Source organism: Hordeum vulgare, chromosome 1H (assembly GCF_904849725.1).
Source record: "Hordeum vulgare subsp. vulgare chromosome 1H, MorexV3_pseudomolecules_assembly, whole genome shotgun sequence".
In the NCBI taxonomy this organism is placed as follows: Eukaryota; Viridiplantae; Streptophyta; class Magnoliopsida; order Poales; family Poaceae; genus Hordeum; species Hordeum vulgare.
This window is the reverse complement of record NC_058518.1, coordinates 139,710,716-139,718,206: the sequence shown is the minus strand read 5'-3', so window position 1 is coordinate 139,718,206 and position 7,491 is coordinate 139,710,716.

Below are 7,491 nucleotides of genomic sequence, written 5' to 3'. Positions count from 1 at the left end.
GAATCGAGTGCTGCTATTGATTTTTGAGAGGAAAGGTTAGAGGTCGTGGGCCTTGCGATGCTTCGATAGTCGAGAACTGGTCAATGACTGGATACAACTCAGAAAGGATAGAGGAACTCGCCTCGCAAGCGGATTACTCTGGATATAAAGAGCTGCCGAAGACCATGTACATCGGTGTTGAATGCAAGTTTGGGGGCTAGTGAGGGAGTCTTGGACTAAGGGGTCATCGGATGGTTGGCCCATCTTTTAGAGGCCGACCATATGGGTCGTATTATTGAAGACCGGACTGTGTGACGATATCGTATTCAAGAAGGAAAGCTTCAAAGACTGGCGTATCATCCAAGTCTAGTAGTCTAGGTCGGAACCTGTGCCCTTGACTCGAGGTCGGTTGTATGTTAACCTAGGGACCCTTGGTGTCTATATAAACCAGAGGGTTTCATCTGTATAGGGAGGTTGACTCATGTAGGGCTTGAGCTCATACGATCTCAAGGTAGATCAACTCTATAATCCTCGTACACATCAATATAATCAAGCAGGAGTAGGGATTTACTTCCTAAAGAGGGACCGAGCGTGGGTAAACACTGTCTCCTTCGTCCCTTGCAACCCATTGACTCAAGGTCCATAGCTCGGGACCCCCTACCGAGATCCACCAGTTTTGACACCGACGATGGCCGAGCAGGAAGAATGCTCAGGAGAGGGATGTACCTAACGATCTTCGCGGGTCCTCGAGATGGGGCGAGAGGAGCACTGATCGTTTCCTCGAGTAACCAAGTCACGAATGGGTTTCAATATGTGATCCGAGCAGGCCTCTGGCCTTTATCACACTTACCACCACGCAGGAACAAGTATGGACACTCTTCGTCGTATGATCGCCCGAAAGTTCTTCCGATGCCACGCTGAGTGGCACACGCCTGGGTTGTCCATGTACGCTGCTTTGGATTAAATGGTTGCTAGGATTGATCCCAAACATCCCCGCAAGAAGCAAGAGTTCAAAGGGCGATGTGCCCAAGACTGAAAGTGCGTTATATCAACTAGAGGGCATGAATAGGCGATGTTTATGAATTCATCATTGAGGAATTTCCCTGTGAGAAAATGTGTAATTGACGAGCAGCTTGCAACGGAATAAGTACTCAGGCATAAGCGTAACATGGCAAAAGCATGGTCATCATGGTGAAATGAAACAAACTCATAGCGCGAGTAGCGTGATCAGGATAAGCTGATGAATAACAAGTTATGTGAAGAATTTGAAATGAGGAGATTGAGAAAGTCTGTTGTCAAATTCTTCAAGCGGTAACAATCAATATCATAAACACGTAAATGAGGAAATAGAAGGGTTGAGGAAATAGAACCAGGTACTTGATGAAGACAATGATTTGATGACGCGGTTCCAGCTATTGTGACAGCCATACGTCTAGTATGCAGCAACTTGGTATTTAAATCAAAGGACACACAGTCCGAGGACACCAAGTCCTTACCGTATTCTCCTTGACCTAAGAACACACAGTCCTCGCCCAATACTCATGGTAAGTCTTTAGGGTAGACTTCCAAACCCTCACAAACTCGGTCAACCGGCAATACAAAATTTACTGCTGGATGCTCTAGACAAGTGATGCCTAACCGTCTGGAAGTTGCACAGTCTTCAAAGGTAACAAGCGTAGGTACCCCCGAGGAACAATCTCTTGAGTGATGCTCAATCACTATAGGTTTTTGGGTTTTGGTTTGGGTGTTTGGGTTTTTTCCTCACTGGTGATTTTCTCTCAAAGTCTTTGAGGAATGGGGTGGCTCTCAAATGACAAGTGGCAAGTTTCCTCGTGTAGAGCAACCGACCAGCTAGTGGTTATGGGGGACGGATATTTATAGTCGGGGGAAATTCCGACATGATTTGACATAAATACCCTAATGATATTACGATTAAGTGGATCGGGTCTGGGGACAGCTGGCGGGCAACACAACAACGATCGAAACTTTCAAGGTGTGAAAATCCTCATGTCTCTCATATTCCTCACGTGTTGGTAATTCGCACTTGCGAAAATCTAACTCCTGAGTTAGAGAAATTTTCCCAGAGACCAGAAGATCTTCGTCTCTGTCACTGAAGAAATTGACTAAAATGTAAAAGATGTCCAAAGGATTCACTCGAAGGATTGTGTATGTGTAGGCTTTGAGATGAGCATCACCTCATAAGTTTTCCTTAGTTTTACCTCGACCCGCTTTAATCTTACGGTGTTCCTATGACTGAACAGAAAGGAAATGAAACTACGAAAACAAAATTCTTCATGCTTCAAACTCTTCGCATCAATATCTTCAAGCACACATCAATTTACTCACTTTCAAAATCTTCACGAAAGTATCAAAGTCTTCAACCGAAGACATTCATTTTTAGGGGTCGATATTCTTGGAATAAGTCAAACTGCTCAATGACTTATAGAGCCTGTGTACACTCGCAAACACATTAGTCTCTTAATCTATAAGTCTTCATTACGCCAAAATCTCTAAGAGGCACTAGATGCACTTCCAATCTCCCCTTTTTTGGTGATTGATGGCAAATAGGTTATGTTTTCAACGGGGTAAGTATATGAAGTGTAAATAAATAGTTCGAGGAATTTGATTGCAATATATGGAGAAACTCCCCCTGAAGATGTGCATATTTTAATAATTTACTTTGGAGTGCAAATGCACATTGTAGGTTTATACCATGGAGATATCCCCTATATCTTGTAATCCATACATGCATTTAACATATATCATGAGGGAATTGAATTGCATGATGGAAAGTGGTGTGTGCCAAAGTTTAGCATGCATACATTAATCAGCGTGAGGAATAAGCATGCGAAGAAAACGGTTCAAAAGTGTCAGACCACCACCGGGCATAAGTTTACAACTCATACAGGCAAATCAAAAGAACAAGAGTTGCAAATTAACAAAAATATAGCCCATAATGTAGACCCTCTTGAAGACTAACTCAGATTTCTCCCCCTTTGTCATAATGTGATGAAAAGGGAGGAATCTGAGAACTAACACGCCTGAAGGATTTCAACTTGTTGGTGGAGGAGGTGCACTAACGTTGTCGGGGTCATTAGTCCTTGAAGGACCGGCGAGAGTGTCGTCAAGATCCGCAGCTTCATCCATCGAGAATGATGAATAAAATGAACTAGTCACCAGCAGAGGAATTTGAACCTTCTTGAATTCCTTCTTGGGTGGCCATGACCAGTCGAAGTCCTTCTGAAATTCCATCTCCTTAAGTTTTCCACGACTATTGAAGTGAGACGGAATGGCCCATGTGTGATCGAAGATTTCATGAAGATAATACTCATTCTTCCACACAACAATATGCGTCACAGTCAAATCACGTATAATGGCAAAAAACTGACGCTTGACCAACTTGTGATTGTGATCAACCTCTGGATGAAGGCTAAGAAAAATCTCACGGTCATTCATCACGCGCAGGGCAGTCTCACGAGGAATTTTAGCTGAGGCTTTTGTAGTAGTGTCTTTTGAAGCAGTGTCATCATTGGTTTAGTAGGATGTTGCTTTGTGAAATTGTCCATCAAGGGGACGAGATCCTTCATCTATAACAGTTTTCCCTTTGCCTTCAATCAGCTCGAAGGATTTCTTGAGGACTTCGAGTGGGGGCACATAACTGAAGTGATTCTAGAAAATGGCTTTGTAAGAAATTGAGGATCAAGCCCTCATGAATTTCATGATCAAGGGTGCATAAGGCTTCAGTTCAAACGGTGCCATAGCAATTTTGGCCAAAGTCATCATGAAGAAATCATGAAGATTTATAGGAATCCCATGAATGATGTTGAATAGGAAATTCATCATGATTCCCACCATGTCTTCTTCTTTAGAGTTGTGACCCTTGATGAGGCTGAGGGTTTTGGTCAACATGCTGTACACTGTCATTGGTACATGCAGTAGGTCCTTGACGAGGAATGTGGTCCTTGGTGGCTTGCCAGGAGCTAAAGGCTTCATCAACACTTGCATTGGGTGATTGGGCATCTCAGGTTCATCATAGATGCATTTGGCTCCTTGTGAGGGGATTCTAAGTGAGACCACACGAACAAATTCCGTTTCAGGAGTAGTGTAGTGTGTGTCTTCGGTCATCCAGTCAAGAACCCAAGTGTTTATGTTTTGTGCTTCTCCAAAAAGATGCAAAGTGGCATAGAATTGAAGAATTAGCTATTCATTCAAATCACATATATCCATGCAGAACAGAAATAGGCCAGCATCATGAAGAACACTGAGGACTAGCATGAAGCAAGGAATGAATTCCATGTCTGCATGAGGAATTTGACAGTGTTGAAAAAGCTTATTCTTCCCAGAGAGTATAGCACCGTAGAAGTTCATTTGAGTCGCAGTCCAGAACCTCTTGCACCTTATCCTCACAGAATCGTATGGATTTGCATTGATGAAGAAATGATTCTCATCAAAATATTTCTCCATGAGTAATTTGGGTCTATTTGTACCTATGAATGGCTGAAGTGTAATGAGTTGAAAATTTGGCTTATATCTTCCCACAAGTCCTCGGAGATCTTCTTTGTTCCGAGGAGCTTGAGACACAACCACTGCTGACTAAGGATTTTTAACATGAGGCTCATCAGCAGTAGCCTCACCTTGAGCAGTTTCTTCAGCCGCACTTTCTTCGGTGTGAGGAATATGCTTTGCAGATTCATCAATGACAGGTGAAGCCATATCCTGAGTGGCGGTTTGATCTACAGTTTCTTCACCTGATGCAACTGTTTGTTCCTCCAAAATTGATTTCCTTGGAGTGTGTCTGTCAAAAGGCCCATTATGAATTTCCTCAGTACCAACACGGGACTGAGGATTTTGAGGAAGTGGAGTGGCCAGCGGTGAGTTAGGATGAGCGACTTCCCACCATTCGTTGCTGATGATAGGTGTGTGGTAGTCAATATCTACATCTTCTTCCATTTCTTTAATTGCTGCTTCTTCCGCAGAGAACTGAGGCAGTGGTAATGATGCTTAAGGGATTAAAGTATTTGGTTCTACTTCAATTTCTTCATCGATCGACTCTGTGGAAGCAGTAGGTCGATTATCCTCAATTTCTTCATCCACTTCGGGGATGACATGTTCTTCACCAAATGGCACCAGCTCATAAGAGGGTACCATACTTATTGGAGTAGCATCAATTGGTGCACTTGAGGAATTTGTCAAAGTCCTCAAGCGTTTGGTTTCTTAGGAATCACTTTTGGTTGGCGCTTTTCGCTTCTTAGCGGCTTCCTTTTCAGCGGCCTTTGTTCTCTTCACTTCTCATGTAGAAGGAAGTGTCAGGTTCTTCACTCTTAAAGATTCTATTGTTGGAACAGATTCTTCATACACGGCTGATGCAATCGTCCTGGTAGGAGCATGTTCTTGACAGGCAGTAGTTTCTTCAGCTGGCCTGAAAAGTTCTTCAGGTACAATATCTCCAGGTGCTTGAATTTCCTCAGGTCCGACAATTTCTTCAGCACATTGTGCGGAGGATCTAGCTCGAGGAATTTGTGGTTGCGTTGGAGCTGCAACCCTGGCTTTGTGATCCGTGATGGCCTTGGCTGCCACGTTGACGAATCGGACCTTTGCACATTTCCAGTCCGCATGAGAGCGACTGTATTCTTCACTATGTTTTTTTATCTCAATGTGTGTGGAAACAAGTTGTTCAGGGGTCAAAGAAAGGAGGTTGTTCTTGAGAAACCTCTCCTTCCGAGTTTGTTCCTTTCTGGCCAGCAATATATGCTACTAACACATGGCTTGGCTCACGTGGAAAATGCAAATCTTCAATCGGAGTCTGAGGATTTTGATACCAGAGGTCGATGAAGTCTAACACCACCATGGGATCTAGCATGAGAGGAATATTTGTGCCTTTGGCCTGAGCAACCCTTTCTTGTTTGTTTTTGATAATTTGAACTAATTCTTCATCATTAGCTTAATCTTCCTCCAATCCCGAGGGAATATTGAAGACGACCTTGTTAGCGCTTGGTCTTTTTCCTCGCCCAACGGTCGTCTTTTTCTTCATGGTTGCTAAGGGATCAATAGAAGATGTGTCTAGAGGGGGGGGGGTGAATAGACTACTTGTCAAGATAAAATTTCTAGCCTAACCCAAATTCTAGGAGGGCAGAAATTCAACATTCTAACAAGTCTAGTGCACCCTACACATGCTAGTCAACATATATGGCAGCGGAAAAGTAAAGACTTTTCACATGTAAAGGAGTAGAGGTTTGGAAGATCAAATGCGTGAGGTTGACACGGTGATTTTTGGCATGGTTCCAATAGGTGGCGCTATCGTACATCCATGATAGTGGAGACTTCAAACCACGAAGGGTAACGACTGCGACAATCCACAGAGGGCTCCACCCATGGAAGGTCCACAAAGAAGCGGCCATGTTTATTCTGACACGGCTTCCGTCCACGGAGGACTAGCCTTACTAACCGTAGATCTTCACGAAGTCGGCGATCTCCTTGCCCTTACAAACATCTTGGTTCAAATCCACAACATGAAGTAGGAGGATCCCAAGCAACACCTAACAAATCTAAGAGGCACCACCCTCCAAAATGTAACAGATGTGGTAGATCAATGAACTCCTTGCTCTTGGGCTTATAAGGATAGTCTCCTCAACACAAATCACTCTCTAACAAAATATGCTTGGGTAGGAGAGGTTGATTAGGTGGAAAGAAGTTTGGGGAGGATAGAGATCAAGACTCAAATGATAGGATTGGAATATCTTGGTCTCAACACATGAGTAGGTGGTTCTTTCTCAGAAAATGGATCTGGCAATGAAGTGTGTGTACTGAGTGCTTCTCCCACGAATAAGAGGTGAGTGAAGGGGTATGTATAGGAAGGAACCAAAATCCAACCGTTACACACAAAAAGGCAAACTCGATGGTACTAAGTAGGACTAAAAGTGTGAACTTTTGAATCTCAACGAGACCGATATACAAAACACGGTGGCACCGAAAAGGTGACTAACGGTCAGATGGCCAAACTCGATGGCACCAATACTCAAACTCGGGAATTCCGATTTTGTGTATCTTGGCAACATAATGTTGGTCACACTAAACTCGGTAGCACCAACTTGGTTTCGGTTGCATCGAATTGGTGGGAATTACTAGGGTTTCTGTTTGACGTCAAACTCGGTGGGTCCGATATGGAAATGTTGGTGACACCGAATTTGTGCATGTGGATCTTGATAGAGTGGATATGTGGGAAAAATGACTGAGTGTTTTGGTGGCTTACTTTGAGCATTTGAGTAATCAGTTCATTTTACCACCTCACCCCCTTTTAATAGTATTGGATTTCCTATTGACTCAAAAGTGATTTCTCACAAATATAAAATGAAGAGTCTTTTAGCTCGAAGCTTGAGCCAACATTGTTGCTTTCTTGCATTCAAGGGCAAATCCACATAAACCTTAAGCCATAGTTTTCCATGGACTTTTCCTGAAATATCTAGGTAAAAGTGTTAGTCCAGGGACAGTGTATGTTGTCATGAATTATCAAAA